The sequence below is a fragment of the Pseudopodoces humilis genome, chromosome 8 (genome assembly GCF_049639895.1).
Source record: "Pseudopodoces humilis isolate 2021_Gansu_Grassland_sample_001 chromosome 8, ASM4963989v1, whole genome shotgun sequence".
NCBI classification, from domain to species: Eukaryota; Metazoa; Chordata; class Aves; order Passeriformes; family Paridae; genus Pseudopodoces; species Pseudopodoces humilis.
The window spans coordinates 29,078,957-29,098,129 of NC_142207.1; positions in this window are offsets into that span (position 1 = coordinate 29,078,957).

Consider the following 19,173-nt stretch of genomic DNA (forward strand, 5'->3'; position numbering starts at 1 on the left):
TTGATCCATTGATACATGTCTATCCACTACACTAAGTTTCAGTCCTTGCTGCTGGAATCAGGTGCATTATCCTTTTCATGCTAGTGATAGAGGTTTAATTTTGGGTTTGATGGAAAAGAGTAGTTATGAGAGTCATAAATTCTTTAACCTTGTGGCAATCTACCCTGAAAACTAAGGAGAGAGTATAGTTTTAATTCCTTCTTTAATTTGTTTTCAGGAAGATACATGTAAACAAACCCCTTAATTAGCTCTGCTGCTTATTTTTGATATTTGCAGCAATCTTTCTGAGTGTTATGCAAATTTCTGCTGAGACAGTCTACAAATAATCCAATTACAATACATTATCTATTTATTATGTCAGAATTTCGATTTATTATGTTTTGCTTGGCAACTGCTTTTTACCATGTAAGTAGAAACAAAACCAGACAAACCCAAACTCAATCACCAGGGGTTTTTTAGACAACAGAAAGATCATTAAGTGATAGTCAGAGATAGTTATAATATAAATGCACAACACAGCTACAATATTCATTAAGATAATTATTTTTCTATGTAAGAGTGAAAACAACATCACCGATTTTTTTCCTGTTTCATGGAAGGCATGGAAAAGCCTGGGGTTCATGAGGAAAATTAGTTTTCCCTGTCCCTTTCCCATTTGATGATTTTGGTGGCTGTGTGCTATCTTTCCTGGGTCAGGGTGTGGAAGGAGGGATGGAAGGAGCAAACCAGACCTTGCATGGTGCAGGACGACTTTGGATGTTATATGACTTCATTTTTGCTCTTACTTTATAAGACTTACTAGCACATATCACTGAATGCAGTGTACCAGGACTGACCTTAAATCCCCCCTCAGAAAGAACACGGTATTCTTTTCCTCACTCATCACTGTCATACAATGAATTTCACTGCAATTTATCCATTCAGACAAGAAATCTCTGAGAAATGGCCCATTTAGCATTTCCTGGAACACATCTAGTGGATGTATTTTACCTGGATATGGCCTGCCCTGAGTCCCAGTCCATTCACCACTCTGGAGAGAGGCTGCCTGGCTCTGGAAAGGGAGGGGTCCGAGGAGGGGCTGGCCCAGCCCTGCCCATGGGAGCATCGTCACAGCTTGTAGTACCACAATGGTTTGGGAGCTGAAGTGTGAGTTCACCTTCTGTGGAGCTGTTCCACCAAACAGGGGGTCTAGTTCTTGAAAGGTTTTGTGAGTTTGTTGTCCTTAGCAATACTGTTGTTTACATAAAGCTTGCCATTATCGTTCTGATCTCATGTTTCATATCTTATACACCATGAAACTAGCAATTATAAGAGCTCAGTTTATCATTCTTTTCCTGATGGTTGTGTTGCTCATTAAAAGGCTATCTCAGTGCTCCTCTGCCAGCCCTCTGAACCCATGTCAGGATGAAGCATGTGTAAACCATGTAATTTTATGGAAAAATGGCAATAAACCTCAGTGCCAGCTTTCAGTCAGATCCCCCAGCATGGGCAGTGCACACGGCATTGCCTGGACCCTGTTCCACAGCACCCATCACCTGATGCTCATATTCCTTTCATTTTTGGTGTCCTCTTTAGAGGTTAGGTCATCACAATGTTTATTGGTGAGCCTTTCCCGACTGGAAAGGTCAGCCTGGCATTACATTATGTGGCCATCATTAAAATTCCTGTGTGGAGTCAAGTCACAAGAAATGTAAGTCGGAAAGTGAAATCTTGACAAGCTTAATGGTCATCTGAAACTACAGTGATTTATTAGTTTGTCCCCTGAAATAAATGTTTTAAGTTGATTGTGCTCTTCAATAACAGACCAAGAGACATAATCTGTCTCAAATTTACTGGAGTGGCAGCCAGAGCAGGACCTCTCTGAGCCCCTGCATACGTGCTGTCTCCTGAGTGCTGCTGGAGAAGAGCTTTGGGACAATGTTTCCCGGGCTCAGAAATGCCAGGCAACACCTGGTCTGCATGGGCTGAGCTGGGGCCAGGGCATGGCTTTCTGCTGAGGTAGTCAGGCTCAGTAAATACTAAGGAGCTTTGACAGACAGAAAAAGGAGAGGAAAAGGAGGGGTATTTTTTGCCAGTAAGGGAAAAAGAAAAAGATAAAATAAAAAAAAAACACAATTTTTTTTTAAATTGTCAATCTATCAAATTCCAGAGTTATCTGAAAATGGATTTTAATTTGGTGTTATTTTTCTTTGAATTATTTTATTTTAGCCTGCAGAAGGACTGCAGGGAGTATTCCATATTGTGATCATGATTTGCAGTTTGGGATCACATAACTAAGTGATATTTCTGTTCTTTGATTGGATGAGTACCTAATTAAAAGTTTTCAGGGAATACTTGTGAACACTTCATGTGTTTTGCATATTCATCAGAGTATTTGCCACTCTATATTTGCATGCATATTCATTAAGTTATCTTTACCTACAAATTGTTCAGAAATAATTGATTCTTGACTATTCACTTAAAGATAAAATTCATTAAATGGGATATAGATACACTTGTTCACCAGATATTTGCATACAGCTTTCAAAATAGATTCAGTAATGTACTGGAAAAGCCACTGACACGTGTATATTTCACATTTAAGTCCCAGTTGATGGGCTGATTTCAATGTGCCCTTTGCAGCATTGCTAAGCTTTCTAGTAAACTCACTTTCAGAGTTGTTTCCTAAAATTCAGCCTTCACTGAAGGCTGATTCTGGTTTTATTTCATTAATTTTCATGTAACACATTAAATAATTATTATTCCTTGTGTTCTTTGACTTTTTTGGGTTGTTGCTGTGCTTTTACTTGGTATTTCCTTGTTTAGTCTGTTTTGGTGAAGCCAGTGCTGTGGTTATTTCACTGTTTTTTTATTGAAACACTTTTTTTTTAAACTCTTTTTTGTAACTTTGGAGAACAGGAATTCACTATGGCATTTCCATGTTCTTGTTTTGCCTCTTTTGCACCTTAAAAGGTGTATCAAACACCTTTGGTTTTTTTTTTTATTTTTTTTTTCCTGGCTACATCATTAATTCATGTCTGCATATATTATTCCTTTCTATTTTTCAATATCACATCTTGGATTTTTATCTTTCAGTTTCTTTCCTCTTATGGTTTGTTTGCGTTCTTTGATGTTCTTCCTTCAATTTTTTTCTGAAAATTTTAATCTTGGGTACTCTGTTGTGCAGTTTCTACCTTCACAGTGTTTAGAATTTTTAATTTAGCACCACCTGTGAATTGTATTGGTGCACTGAGAGGTTTATGTTTGTTATATAATGCTGTTATGAGAGGTTTGTACTTTAGGTGAGCAGTGGATTTAAGTTTTTGCTTGAAACTGTATTTCAGAGGAGTCACCGTAGCTGGACTGTGGCAGCTGCAATATAACACCCTGCCCTGACTGCAAAAACCCGAGTTCTGAACCCAGCTAGGAGTTTCAGCATGGGAGTTTACTCTTTTGCATGGATGTAAAGAATGGGATGAGTCACTTATCCCAGGTACATGAAGGAATACAGATGAATGACTGTGGATTTCAGTGGGAAGCCTCTGAGACTGGCAATTGCACCTGAACTGGTTGTTGCTCCCTTCAGCTGATCTCATTAAGGCTCTCAGAGGTTCCTGATTTTGTCACAGGAACTGAAATGCTGAAGGAAAAGAAAGAGTCTTGATAAAGATTTGGGACCACTCCTGAAATCAGATCTACAAACCTAGTTATTCCAGGTTTGTGGTTATAGTGGTCACATCATCTTTTCAGGATAATGATTTTATGGCTGTTACTCAGAAATTGGAAACACTTGCAGGAGAATTTATTGTCATGTGCATGATGTCCTCCCCTCTGGCAGAGGGATACTGCAACAGCAGTGCAAAGAAAATGACCTCTAAACACCAATGTCCAATGGCTCAATGATAGTTGGATTCCCCTCTGATTGATAATGATGATAAGAACTTTAAGTATCTTATGGAGTTTGGGTCCTGAAAATGAATGAAAAAGAAGAAATGTGGAGTTTAGAAATCTGGTTTTTTGCTTGATGAAGTCTGTTTTGCATTTATTTGTTGGGGAGAAGTGTTAAAGATTGGCAATTAAAGATTTTGTTGTACAATACAGTGTTAGTCATGAGTAACTCAAAAGATGAATGTCAGCAGTTTTCAGGATTTTTTAGTATTATTTTATCAGTCAGTCTACTTTGTTTAAAAAATCCTAAAAAAAGCTGTTCTGACAGTGAAAACAGAATGGTGAAGATAAGATGGTTTAAGGCTTCAACTTAAAAAAGCAAAACCAGTGGAAACATGGCTCAACATACTGCTCTCTATGTAAACAGAGAAATAAAGCAGCACAAATTGTTCCTTATTAAAAATTCTCACCATTGTGTTTAAGCAAATTCCATTTGATACTGTATAGTTGAGAAAGTATTTTTGAGACTGCCAGACTTGAAGATGTGAGCAAAGTCATACTGACAGTGATTTGAAATTTCTACTCTGGCATTTCGAATTTGATTAAAGGTTTGAGCTTTTAAAGCTAAAGTGCATGCTTTATATAACACAGTAGGGACCCTACTGTCAATTGGTCTGAGGAACTGTGAATCGACAGCTATCATCAAAATAGCACAAATCCACCAGCAAGATCTCCTGGAAGACTATAGGGTGTTCTTATAGCACCTAGTGGAGTATAAAATGTTATTTATTCTGCAGGCATTTTTCCTCCAGCCGTCACTCCTTTTGTTACAAAGGCTCTGTCTGAAAGAAGAGCACACAGTTTCTCTAGGGCATGTAAGTCCTGGTTAAAGAAAGTTCCTCAGTATTTCTTGTGCAAAGCAACAGCAGAGACATTCGTATTGTCATCATACCTCAGTAGCTGGCACATGGTATTTTTTGATACATGTGATACCAAGTGCTGGTACAGGAATACAGCTCTCATGAGGGGACTGCTGTTACAGTTTTGGGTATCATTTGCTCTTTTGGTATTGATGAGAGGACACAGGTTTCAGAAAAGGAGGCATTAGGGAAGGGGAAAAAAAGGTGTCTAAATGCCTCACACATCCACATGGTCTAGTAAGACAGACTGAAGGTTGGAAAGCATAATCCAGTTCTTGAGGGGTGAAACAGAGAGCAGTGTTATAAAGCAGTGTTTTCTCAGTCTGTTATTTGGCAAATACAAGAAAGCAGAAAATGGGTGAGAATTTGACCAAATTTCCTTCTATTCAAACGAGGTCAAAGCAAGCACCCTGACACTTGCCAAGCAGAGGCTCACTCTTCTTGGGTGCAACGAGTGGGCACTCGGGTACCTCCCCTTTGGTGGCACCCCTGTCTCCATTTCCTTGTCTTTTGAAGAAAGTTGATGACTGAAGTTAACGTGACAAGCGCATCTCACACCCAGCAAACTAAATGATTCACAAAGTAATCCTTTTGTGGGTTTTCTTTGTCTCTGCTTTCTAGCTCTCTTCAGCAGTCTAAATAATTAGGAAATATTTCCTGCTTTGTCAGTTCAGATTTATTTGTTCTCTGCTAGTATCCCCCACATGGCTGGAATACAAATCATTCCCTCGAAAAAATGAGAAGTAGTGAAGAAGGTGATTAATGACCTAACATTCTGTTTTACCGGATAGAACAAGAGGGGTTTCTCTCAGTTTGCCTCCAGATAACATTTTGCATTCATTTTGCAAACACAGTTAGAACTCAATTGTATCAAAAGTGAAAATTCATAAACCTACAGCAGTTTGTGAAATGTGAATGATTGCATACAGCCAGAAAACTCTTGAAAAGATAAACTAATTCTGTGATGAACAATGCATTTCATACTCAATTAATTATACAGTACATTTTGTTTCAAAATATTAAATGCCTAGAACAGTCTTCTGCCTGAAAGCGTCTGGGCTTTGTAATGAGACAAAAGTCTTGGGTTCAATCAGCTGTCTGTGTGAGAGTTTAGAATGACTTATGTCTGAATTAGAGAGGTTTAGGGCAGTGATTTCCTGGCAGGAAATTAATAATGAGCTAAATTAGAACATGCCTAGAGATGATTTAAACAACTTCGCTAGCATTGTCTGTGACAGGCTGTCAGGTTTTCCCCCAGTTCTAGTAAATAATCAAAATCATTAAAAAGTTGGGAGTGTACTGTGACTCTTCTCGCAAAATCAGACTCATTCATAACAATTCTCAGTCAAATTTTTATGGAAAAGCAAATGAAAAAAAATTCCAAAAGGAAGTAGACTGTCATATTTGAACTCAAGATGGGAGATCTGGAGAGTGTGTTTCTGCAATGCACAGGTTGTTGTGGTGGAGTATGGCCAAACACACACAGGCCTGCAGTTTTTACTGAGACAGCTTTTAGTGTTGCTTTGTAGTTTGTCCAATAAGTCCAAACATCAGAGCAGATCCAAGTCCTGTCCACACTGCAAAGGATGAGAGGACTGAACCAGAGGGAATTGGCCAATGTCTCTGCCTCTGTCAAAAATAGTATTGTGCTCAATCACCTTTTACTCCCTTTAAATCAGTGCACACCAAAAAGAATTTAAAAAGAAGCAGAGCTGGGGAGAGGGCTTCAAGGGTCAACATCCAGGTGTTTCAGATTGGAGGCAGTGAGAGTTTTCCCTAAGCAAATTGTCAGGAAGTTCTGTTTGCCTGGTCAGATTCTGTCATGCCAAGATAAATTATTTCTGACCTTTTTCTTATTTCAAGGTAAAACAAAACCAAAATCATTTATCTTACTGTCCAGTTCTTAAAAGTTAATATCAATTCTACAACTTCGGGGAATGAATCAAAGAGGGCATGAGTAGTTAAATGATGACCAGTGACATTAATCTGCCTGCTGTGTGCTGAGAGATCCTGTTCAATAAAAATGACAAAACAATACAACCTCTTATTATTCAAGTGGCTCCTAAATTGCAGGGCTAATGATATGATGGACTTTTCTGAATAAAACAAACAAACCTAAAAACAGTCCAGAGAACAAACCAACCAACCAACCAATCAACCAAATAACAATTAAATAATTAACAACCACTCAAACAGAATAAAAAAAAAAAAACACATCCCAAACTTAAACTGAAAACCAAAGCTCTCACTATGAGTAATTTCACTGTGGAGGCAGAAAGAAAAGGCAGATTATTCACATGAAATTGAACATGGAACAAGAGCTGTCTAGCCTTTTCTTGGAAGTTCCTAAGACACTAAAATATCTTATTGTCTGCTCCCAAAGAGAGGACTTGAGAGAACTTTTAACTGGAAGAATTCCACATAACATTTGGTCCTCAGAAGTACTGCAGCATTCTTTTACCCTGCTATGTCCTTGCAGGTGGTGGAGTAGAAATAACTCCTGGAGGAAAACCAGAATTGTGGCAGGAGCATGCCCAAAGGAGAACGTCTCTTTACAGCCTCTGCTTGGCAGGTTGTGATCACAACCCAGTTACTTTAGACTTAAATTTAAAGCCCCACTTCTGCTTACTTTTTTGTATGTGAATGGATCCCTTAGGACCTAAAAGGAAAATCTTTTGCATCCCTAGGGAATACACAGAATAATGTAACACTAGTCACTTCACTCCAAAAAGAAAGATTGGATAAATATATCAACACTAATACCTTGCAAAAAAAAGTAGTTTTGCTTTCAGGGTGTCTGGTAAAACATTTTTCATTGAAATACCCTAACAAGCATAATTCCATTAACTTCAGCAGGGCTTGATCAAAATAGATCATTACCAGTGTGGATTTTTCAGTCTTGTTCAGAGCAGCTTAGACTGTAGGAGCTAATTTTCCAAGCACCAGCATCTTCCAAAGGATAAGGAAGACAAATATTTATTTGTGGGGAGTTACAGGAAGGAGACAAAATGTATTTCAGTGTTGCTACTCCTTTCATTATGGTCCTGACTTCTGTTTAATTCAGTGGTATAATAAATGTATAGTTCTGTAGAAAACTGTAGTTCTGGAGAACTAGCAGAACAGTAGATAAAAGTAAGGGATGTGTAACCATTAAAATTTTCCTATTTTGAAATTGGGGTAGAAATTGTCATGGAGAACTGGAGATAGAACCAAAGTCTTGGAGTGTTTACTTTGTTTCAGTTACTGCTCTACAGCTATATTTTAATGGGCTTGTGGAATTTAGCAAATTATTTACAGACACTGTACATTTAGATTATGTGAGGTGGCTTAAAATATGACTAAGTCTGTAAGATGTATAGAAATACAAATAAAATTAAGTAAATGCTAGTTGTTTGTTTTCTGTCTTCTTATGTTAATGCAGAGTTAATTTGATACTCTTTCTCAAAAAACATTTGCTTTATCTTAGGAGATAATTAAAAGTATATCTACTCAGTTTTCTTTTTCTTTGCGGGAGAAAACAACAATTAGAATCTTTTACAAAATGCTTCTAATCAGGAAATTGCACAGCAGTTTTTGTGGAGATTCCAACAACAATTACAAGATCCAAAGCTCCAAAACCAATTGCTGTTGTGTTCCTGCCTTTTTTTAAAGCATAAAGAGACTGCACAGACATTGGAACAAAGGAATGCAGAGTGAGAGATTTTTCTGTGTAAGGTGGATCCAGCCATTTGGATATTATCTTTGTTCGTAGGCTGTGTCCCCTGGTGCTGAAAACAAACCATTGCTCAGCTGTGGGTTTTCAGAAACACACCAGACTTGGTGGGTTCATCAAGGTTTCAGATATCAGAGGTCTAAGAGGAAATGAGATGTGACAATAGAAATTGCACAGTCCTCCAGGAATTGCACTTTACAATTTACAATAGTCCCGGTTCCAAGTTCATTTGATACAGGTTTAGAAGTCATGCTAGAAACCAATTAACTCACCAGATTCTTAGGAAAAAAAATGTGCTATAACAAAAAATTTTTAAGGATTTCCAAGGAACAAAGGAATAACAGAGGAAGAGTTCAGGAATCTAAAAAAAATATAGTTTGATAACATAAAACTTGAAAGAAATATGCTGGGTTCTTTCAGAGTCTTGTTTGCAGGTAAGTTTGACTCCTCTCCTTAGCTCAGTCTTTGATGTTTTGACCCAAGTGAAATTTGGCAGAGCATGATATTTTTCTAAATAAAATTTCTATCCAATTCTTGGCTCTCTGCTAAATAACCTTTTTCTGAAGGTTGTCTAGTTGCTTTATCTTGATAAAAGGCTTTATGTTGCCTGTTTGCTTACAACATTTGTTCAGTGCTAGTTAGTGCATATTAAGATGTTGTCTGTACCACGCTATTTCTAAGAGCCATACGTTATTCATCTGGTCCAGGAATTGCAATAATGACTGGTTTTTAAATTAAAAAAAAAACCAAACAACCCCCCCCACCACACACACACAACCAGGAATCTCTTCTGCTTGCTCTTATACAGCTTAATTATACAGGCAAAGTAAAGAAGGCAGTAAGTGTTGAAACTCCAATAATATTTAGATCATTACAGAAATCTTCAAATTACTAACACTGAACAGGATAAATATTAATTCAAATTAGAACAAACATTTGGGTGGGGGGAAGGATTTTTGTTCCCATATTGACTAGGTGTGTATTTTCACCTCAAGGGGTTTAATCACTGTGACCTTGTTGTCAGTGAGCTGTGAATTTAAGAGGCTGTTGTCTGATGTGGAGTGTGAGCACTAATCTGGGGTGTGTGCACTCAGGGCATCTCAGTGATCACTCTGACACCAGTCATGCCCTCGTCCTGCAGTTGCCATTTGCAGCTGCTTCTGTTCTCTTTTCTGAGTATTGAAATCTCTTCTAGTTAGGGCAGTCACCACATTTATTAGAAGACTGGTTTTCAATTACCTTCCAAACACTGCCATAGATTGAGAACATGGATTAGCTAGACAAATGATTCAAAGCTAATTAGTTAAAAATAGATTCTCTTTTCCCAAATACTATTTTAGTCCCCTTCAGCTATTTAGCACTTTATAATGAGCAGAATTACAACATTGGGCCACCTTTTAAATGCATTTTCTCCTTAAAAATCAATAAAGACCTTTTAAAAAAATTCAATAGTCAACACCCATGACTTATACAAGTGACTAATTCAATACAATCAACATATCAAGTGATTTAATTCTACAAGTGAACACAAATTGTCGCTGTTTACCAGAGCACTTCTATTAAAAGTTCATCCATGAAAATTACAGACTGTCATTATAATTTTTATTTTTGCTTATGTAAACCTCTTGGAGAATGATTTCAGCCTCTACTAGAACAGGCCCTCTTGGAATACAAATTACTCTTGGAAACAAAATAAATCACTCCCAAAGTAAATCTTAAGCAGAACCATAAATTTCAGTTGATACAGCAGCATGGTTACAAGACCATCAGCTGTGTAACAAGATACACAACTGGTTTGCAATCCAAGCAATGCTATATGAAGTCAGCGAGCAATGATCCATTAAATGAGCCCTCCTCTACGTGATTTCAAGCCTGGGTTAGGAGCAGTGCTGTGACCCACACTTGATTCAATTACCCAGACATTAAGAGAACAATAAAATTAAAACAGAAAATAACATTGGTGTTATGGGGAATAAGAGAAAGAATACCTCAGAGAAGCTTTTCTTAGATTTAATTTCATTTTTGGAGGTGGTTTGGGGTAGTTTAGACCAGCTGTGTTGTGTGAGTGTCATCAGTGGGTAGACAGAGGGAATGACAGAAGCCATGAGCAGGCAATGCTGATGTCCTGATCCCCTCAGGGTCACAGTCTCATTTTTGTAAGGGCCTGCTGTGGAGCCAATATTTAATTCTGAGCATTGACATCAGATGGTAGTGTGCTTAGGAGAGGGAGGGCTTACATTTTTAATAGCTTGGCATAAGCAAATATTGTGGTTCCTTTTTCCTGTAAAATTGTGGGGACAGAAATTACTGCTTTTGAAGTTTCAGTGAGTGCACTGCTGTACCTTTCATTGAAAGATTGTTTTCCCCCTGCCAAGAAAAAGGTTCTGAAATCTGCAAGGTAACTAAGCTTTATGTAGAGTCTGATTTTCCTTACTTAGGTTTATTAAATGCAATGCATCACTGTGTCCTATTATCTTACATACAGAACATCTGATTATTATTGGAATAACTCAAGGTTTTCTTTATCCTCTGTTAATGCATGAGTTAGAGTTGATGACCTTTAAGATTCTGTTAATAAAGTTACAACATACTATGCTGAAATAAAAGGAAAATCAAAGTTTCTATGTAATTTAAGGAAAGAGTTTTTTTGTGAAAGTTTTGCACAGTTCACACACCTTTCCAAGAAATACTGCTTTAACATATCCAGGAAAGACAATATTTTTTTTTCCTCTTTATCATATTTCGTTTTCTTCTAGAAAATGTCTGAAGAATACCCCAGGATGGCAATCAGGTTACAGTTTTTAAATTGTCATGAAGATGGATTAGATTTGTTGTACCATTCACTATTCTCATTACAATTATCATCACAAGAATGAATTCATAATATGTCATTTCCTATTCATTACAGACATTGTCACTGTAGAATGTGAAATGAGCACTGAAATGCCTCATGCATCCTGCACAACATGACAGTACTGTAAATCAGACTGCTTTGACCTTTTCAGTGCTCACTTATTTCTTGCACTGGTCAGTCCTGTTCTGTTTCCTTGCAATTAATTGGTTGTGCTGTTGGGTGCCCTTGGTCTCCTTCTGAGCTACTGAGCTTACAGCAGGTGAAGGTGGAATTAGGATGTTGGGTTGGGAGACCAAGTGCTAAAGTATTTATCAAGTTATGGAGTGCCAGGCTGGAAAGGATTGAGAGTCAGAAGAAACTTGCCAGGAATAACTTTGGAATATAGCAAATTCCATGTTGTGATATATAATAACGGAATAAATGCTAAATATTCTCTACTGTTTAGCCAAAGTCTTCAAAAGCAATAAGAAATTTGGTGGTTTGCCCTAAAGGGGAGGTTTTCAGGAATTTATTGGTTCATCCTTCCTAAAATTCTCAGTTAGCACATCTAAACTTAAGCATCTTACCTCTTATACACCCTTGTCATCTATATTAAATCTTTGGTCTGTTGTAGCTATTCCAATATTTTTTATTTCAAAAGATGAAAATAAAGTATCGAAAGTATAAAAACAGAGAAGGTATTTTTCCTATTGGTGATGCTTGACAAATTGAAGGTTGAAGCTAGTGAGCAATGAAAGAGGCTAAAAGAAAAGATCTAGTTGAATGAAATACATGTTGGTGAGCATATTGGTAGATTTTGGCCTTGTAGAGAAGCTCTTTCAGCAGAGCATTTCTCATTCACTTAATCTGGATTTAGAAAAATATCAGTAGATTTGTGCAATTATAGCATGCACCAAAAGCCTTTGAGGTGAATATGTAGAAATAGGAATGGTAAAGGGAATTGGAAAATAATTCAAAAGAATTTCATTAAACATAGTCTTATGGATGAAAATATACTGGAAAATCAGGCAAATCAATTGAAAATTTTGATTTTGATATTAAAATCCTACCAAATATAAACCATATACCATAAACCAGGTCTCTTTGCTCAGTCTAAAACCTTCCCTCGGCTTGACTTGGTTCCAGGAGTATAAAAGTTGTTTTAGAAGAACAGTAGTTACATCTGTACAATACCAAATGGATCCACTTTTGGAACACATTTTCTGAAGAACTCTGTAGTTATTTTATTTTTTTAAACAAGAAACTCCCTTTGAATTCACGAAACATAGATGTGACTTGTGTTACTGTACTGACACATATAATGCTTGCTCATCCAACATCTATTATTTCGTGCAAAACTTGAAAGTACTGAAGGAAATTAGAGCCTGTGAGCAGCAAAAGATGAAATTTCTGGGTTACTGAATCTTCTCTCACTTTTTGTTTCAACTGTGTTAAAAACATTTGAAATAAAGAGCAAAATGTCTCCAGATCAACTTATCTAATATCAAAATATGAAAATGTCTCGTACTTTTTTTTTTGATAGCTTTGAAATGAGTCTCAGCAAAGGAAATTTCAGATTCTTTCTGTCATTTTCAGGAACTATGCTGATTTTTTTTATATTTTTCCATTTTCACAATTAATTCATAATGCTGCAGGGTTTATGATGCTTCTGAAATTTTCTCTATACCTTCAGCACAGAAATATTTTGCTCCTGCCTAATTTGACTTAGGATTTTTATTTTACTTTCCTCTTTGCTCTTCAGGAATCCAGGACAACTTGCTGGAATTCATCCTGGCTGCAGGAAACATATGGAAATATAAAGTGCCAAGTTTCCATTTGCATTTCTAAAAACATTTTTCTGGCCATCATATTCTTTTCCTTTGAAGAAATATTTTTTTCTTTTTCACTTGAAATTGCTTTTTATGTATTAATACATTAAAACTCTCACACTCAGGTTCACTCTGGCCAAGTCCTGTCTGCCAAAGGAATGAATTCAAAGGGAAGATTTTAAGAGTAACACATATCCTGGCTCCTTTATAGGGAAAGTTTAATGTTTTTGAAGCAAGGAAGCTCTTAAAGCTATGCAGTGTTCAAGCACTTAATATACTTGAATATGATGTGAATTAAATCAACCTTTTTGCATACTTAGATCACATTTATTGCAGCAAGTTTGTAGCACCTAGAAAGCTGGTCCTATTCTGAACAATAGAAAAAAGTATTTAGCTTCTAGTTTCTCTCCTCCTCTTGGTGATTTCAAAAAAACCTCTGTTTGTGTTGTACTTTCTCCTCCCTTTGTTTTGCTGAATTCTGGCCTTTTATTTTTTTTAGAACCTGACTTTGAGAGGGAGGTCTACAGAAATACAGAATAAAAATGCCAAAGCAAATAACAAACAAATCCAACTTGTTTGGAATTTCCATTTTGTATGAGTACGGAAACAACTAGGTTTGGTCTAGATGATGTTGCTTTAGATTAAACTATTGATTCTTGGTAATTAATTTTGTCCAGCTGTGCAAAACTCATTGAATTATCTGTTAGTGTTTACAATTGCCCTGACTGTGGGATGGTCTTGTTTTTCAAAGTTAGGGAGCAATAATTCTCTTCAGATGCATTTCCTCTTACTGACTGTTCATTTTGTAATAGAAAGTGAGAAACTGATACAAAAATATCTCCTGGGTGTGCATCTCTTAATTTCTCGTCATGTAGGGCCTTGATCTTGCAAATGGTTATGAGTCATATTTTACACTATTTTTTTATTTTTATTTTTTATACTTTCTGTCTAGAGAAGACATCTTGGAGGTTCAGTTCTGCTGGGAAGAGGGCTGGAGTGTCTGAAGAAGGAGCTTAGGCTGAAAACTGCAGAAGCTTTCATATCTGGATGCTTTTTCTCATCTCGTCAACATTCTCAGTAATTTTGGCACATCATCACCAGAACTTCCTTTGAAGATGATTTAGTCAAATCCCCTGGAGTCACACTCTGAACACCCAAAGTCACTGTGTCCTATCCAAGTGTGTAGTGGAGGCCCTTCTCGAGGCCAATCACTTGTTTATGATGCACTTTATTATAATTAGCTTTTTACTGTGTCATTTAACAATTTATAGATGTATTTTACAGCTCAGGATATTCTATGATTCTACTTTCTTTTATGTATTATTCCACTGTTATGGGCATGAGTGGCCTGATAATGAATTATTCTAAAGACATTAATTTCTCACTGACATGTCATTGTTTTCTGTCTTTCCTTCAGAACAAAACTGATGTGCTGTAAATCATTCTCAGTTTGCATATTTCATGCATCCTTAATTACAGCTATTTGGAGACCAGTATCTCTCTTGCAGGAATCAAAAAAAACAAAAAACCAAAACAAAACCCCAAACAAAACAATAACAACAACAAACAACAACAAAACTTTCACTTTACACCACTCACATAGTTTAGTTGCAGCCATCTAATTTGTAAATGTTGGTTGTAAATAATCCAATTAGATGGTTTTCACTTGAAATGATGCACTAAGTTCATTGCACAGAAATTGCACACATGGGCTCGCTCACTGGGCCAATGATTAAATTGCTGTTCTTAAGGCCTAATCAGCCCTTCAGTTTTTTTTTGGATGCAGAATATAAATCAATCCTATGGGAGTAATGAGTCTCAGAGATAAAAATGCCTTACAGATGAGTAGTTCAGTTCAGGATATTTCTGAGATCAAAATAAACACATCCTGGATTTGATCAAAGTGAGACCTTGCCTTTCCCTTCCAAGAATTATATATATATAGCCTCCATTGCATAATAGTTACCATGGCAAATTCAAATGGTTTCTTTGGTTCTTGCAGGCCTGAAGTACAGGACAACTCAAAGAAAGAACGTAAAATGCCTTTTACTCAAGGTGGTTGTCCCTGGATTTCCAGAGTCCAGTTCAGTGGTTAGTCTTGGGAGCATGACTATCGTGTTAGCTACCAAGGGGGATGGTGCATTATTCTGGCCTATATCCTACAGTCTGTGCAAACATCTTATGTTGGTGTCCCAGTGGAAATACTGTCCTATTTATTCTGCTTATCACTATGTGCTTAAAGCATTATCCTAAACCAAGTTGGTACTCTTCGTAATCCAATTGGCCCCGATCTTCTGGAGCCTTGAAGGCAGGAGTATATATTGACACTTCATATTATTCTGTGTCCCTGTATTAAAAGTCAAAGGGAGGGATCTTCCACTTTTTGTTGAGCAGTGAGATTAGCATCTTGTCCCCAGTTCCAAAGTCACAGTTCAGCAGAAGAAATTCTTTGTGCTTCTCCTACCAGGGTTATCCTTCTGTTACAGTTTTATGAGAAGGATAACTCAAGATCTCGAGCAGTAATGAATTTTCAAGGCTGTGAATTCAAATGTGGTCAATAAGAAAAGCAACTGAAAAGATTGAGCACTCCTTCAAGGAACTTGTGCCTCAGATCGGATGAAGTGAGACTGCTGATGAATGGGACAAGCTATTAATTCTAGGTAAATAATAGGGACACAATGATTGTGTCAGGCACACAAGTGTTGCTCAGCTATAAGTGTTTGTTACCTACCTGGAAATCTCCTGACCTACATCTTGTTAAAGTCTGAAAAAGGATTTGGAAGAATACACTTCATTATAGGAAAGATTGACAAAACAGACAGATTTCATAGAATGACAAGTAAAACAAGAACAGAAAAAGCCCCAGATTGGTTTCAGAGAAAGCCGTGGAAGCATTAGATTTCTAGATGAGAAATGCAGATGAATATGAAACATATTAAACAACCCCAAGGAAGAAGTTTCACTTTGATAGTAACATTAGGGAGACTACCCTACATGGTACTGTGTATGACAAGGGGCTGCTCTCCTGTGCAGAAGGTGCAGACAGAGAGGTGATGAAGCCAAAGGAGACTTTTTAAGCAAGGAGTCAGGACATTCAGAAATGAAAGGCTCTAAAACATGGGTTGTCAGAATAATTTTCTGTGGGTTTTAGTGCACCTTCTCCATTCTTCAGGGCTTTCCATGAATGGCAGTACCACTGAGAGTGCTGCATTCTCATCACAAGCCACTCTGAAAGGGCAGAGGATCAAACTGAGGAGGTGACAAGTCACTGCCCTTACTCTGGAGGGAAATGCATTCCCAAAGTGGCAGACTTAGCATACACAAAGATGCAGTCAGTTTTCTTTTTCCTACCTAAACAATATTTCCTTCTTCAATGCTAACATATTTCTACCATTCAAAGAATAAAGAGATACCTAACTGTGAAAAACAAATCACAGCTGCTGTCAGAGGCTTCTCCCTCAGCTGCCTTCATATCAAATACATTCAGGATTCCAATGCGTGACTCGGCACAAGGCTTTGATGTGCATCGAGCTGCACTGGACCAGAAAGGCCTTGTGCTGGAGAGGGGAGCCAGGGCTTTGCTTCACACCCATACTCTGTGGCATGCCACTGAGAAACGATGGCCTCAGAACATACAGTGTGCACCTACAGCTTATATTTGCACTATTTTAAGAGATAATTTAGCTTTTAATGCCAGATTAACATTTAAATATCCCTGCTGGAGCTGCTATTAAAGTATGAAAAAGAAACTCAAAACAGAAGAAACATTCAGTAAACTGGAATGTTTAAAATAGCAAAGACTTGAAAACATCATAAAGAACTGCTTTGTCCATGTTCTCAGTAACATTTGTTGCAACAAAATGCATTATTTTCAATGCCTCACTTGAAAATCATCTCCTTTGGCTTAATGAGCTTCCTCACACATAGAGAAAATCTGGATTTTCTTTGCCTTCTTTGGGTTTTTCTCTCCCGCTCCTATTGTCCTCTCAGCACAGGCTTAGGCACAGAAGAGTGCATTTCCAAGACTGTCTTGTCTGAGGCAAGCATTTTTTCTTCATGCCTTCTTTTCTCTCACCCTTTGTTGCAGAGAACCACAACTTTTCAAGCAAGTAATACAAAAATTACAGCCAAGAATACACTTCTATGACCTGAGATTATCCAGGGTCTTGGGGTGAGTGTGCACCAACACACAAATTGAACCTGCAAACTGTGTGAAGGAGACATTTAGAAAACCAGGCTAAGTATCCAGCATATCCTTTTATTTTATTTATAACTTAGAAGCCTTCAGCTGAGCTGGGTGAATTATGTAAATGGTACAACAAGCTGATTTTACTTCTGCTGGTTAATTTTCCTCGACGTTTCAGGTCAGTAAGCAATTTGAGGTTTGCTTTTTTAAATTTTACAGCATTAATATTTTTAATTCAGTTATTGTTTCCTGAGGTCTGACAGGTACATCATAGGGTCTTAACATAATGAATCTGCACTGTTCTTTTTCTCAGCTAAATTGTTGTATTACAGAAAGTTGGTAATAAAATAATTTCTCAATTCTTCTTGTCCAGTCATAAAATCAGTGCAGCCCAGCTGTTAATTAAAATATTCAGTACTTATCAAGGTTTTCTTTTCCTTGCATTATTTAGAAATATTTTGCAAAGCTAAATTTGTATTTTAAAAAAAGTAAAAAAGTAGCCAAGTTAATCACTTATGGTTTTGTGTGTTATTCCTAGAATATTGTTGACACGACTATCTTTGGGATGAAATTATTCCTGCAGTCTGGTTCCATCTGCCCAGGACATGCCCAGCAGGTGAGGCAGGTTTTCCCACTGCCTTCTATCCAGGACAACAGAGATGCTGCTTCTGCCTGTGTCATGCCATGTAGGGAGGTGTGTAACATGAAATAGAACAGCAGGATATATCAGCAACAGCAATTTTTCCAGGGAGAGCCCCTTCCTTCTAGATCATGTTCTGTGTGTGTGGTGAGTGACTGTGTACAAGCAAACTGCATTTACTCAAAGGTGAGAGGAAGTACAGTAGATACTGAGGAACACTTTATTTTTTTCTCCTTGTTTTGCAAGCTGCTACATTTCCTTAACTCGGCTTTGCAATTAGGAAAGTGGAAATTGAGAATTTCTGTCTCTGTCAGCTGGAATATTTCAAAATTTTGAGGAAAGCTCATTTAATGCATCTTCCTGAGTACAGGGTTGCCTGTTCAGAAAAGCATTTCTCCTCAGAGAATCCATACTGCTGTTCAGCAGTGTCACTGCTAAATGGCAGCAGGCTGTGCACTGGCCTGTGAACACTGGGCAGGGCAGCCTGTTTGTCGCTGGGAATAGACCTCCACACTCCACAATGGGGTAAAAAAGTCCCAGTTAACATGGAATTAGCACATTTACTTTTGTGGTGTAACAAAACTCTGCTTGTGTCCTTAAGGTGTGCCTGCACTAAAAAGCCTTTTTCAAAAAGAAGTGAGGGCAGAGGCTTCATTTAAAGGGAGGTATATAGAGAGATATTTCCATGTGAACATGAACCTATGCCCGAGTTAAATATCAAATAGATACATTTTGAGCTTGCTGAGCACTCCAGGAAGAAGATAAATGATGATGATGTTCTTGAGGTTACAGGATTAAATTGTGGGCATACATGCATTGAGACAGACATTCCCAATGCTTCCAGCTTTGTGACAGTGTGTGGGACAACCTGAGAGTGGGAAAAATACTTCATTGAGTACTTAGGATATTTACATTTCCTTAACTTCTCACCTCAGGCTGCAAGACAAACACTCACACCTTGGTGCACAAACTGCTGCCATTCCTCAGGCATACCCTGGATGTCTGGGTGGATGATTATCTACAGAAAAACTGTATTTCTTGGGGTTTTCTATCTTATTGTGTCTTATCTGGGTAAATCTATCACAAAAGCTGCCTTGGAGCTGGATGCTCAGCAACAGAGGGATTGTGATATCATTGTGACCCAGCAGACCAGCAGCAACTGGAAGCAGCCAGGGGAAACACCTGC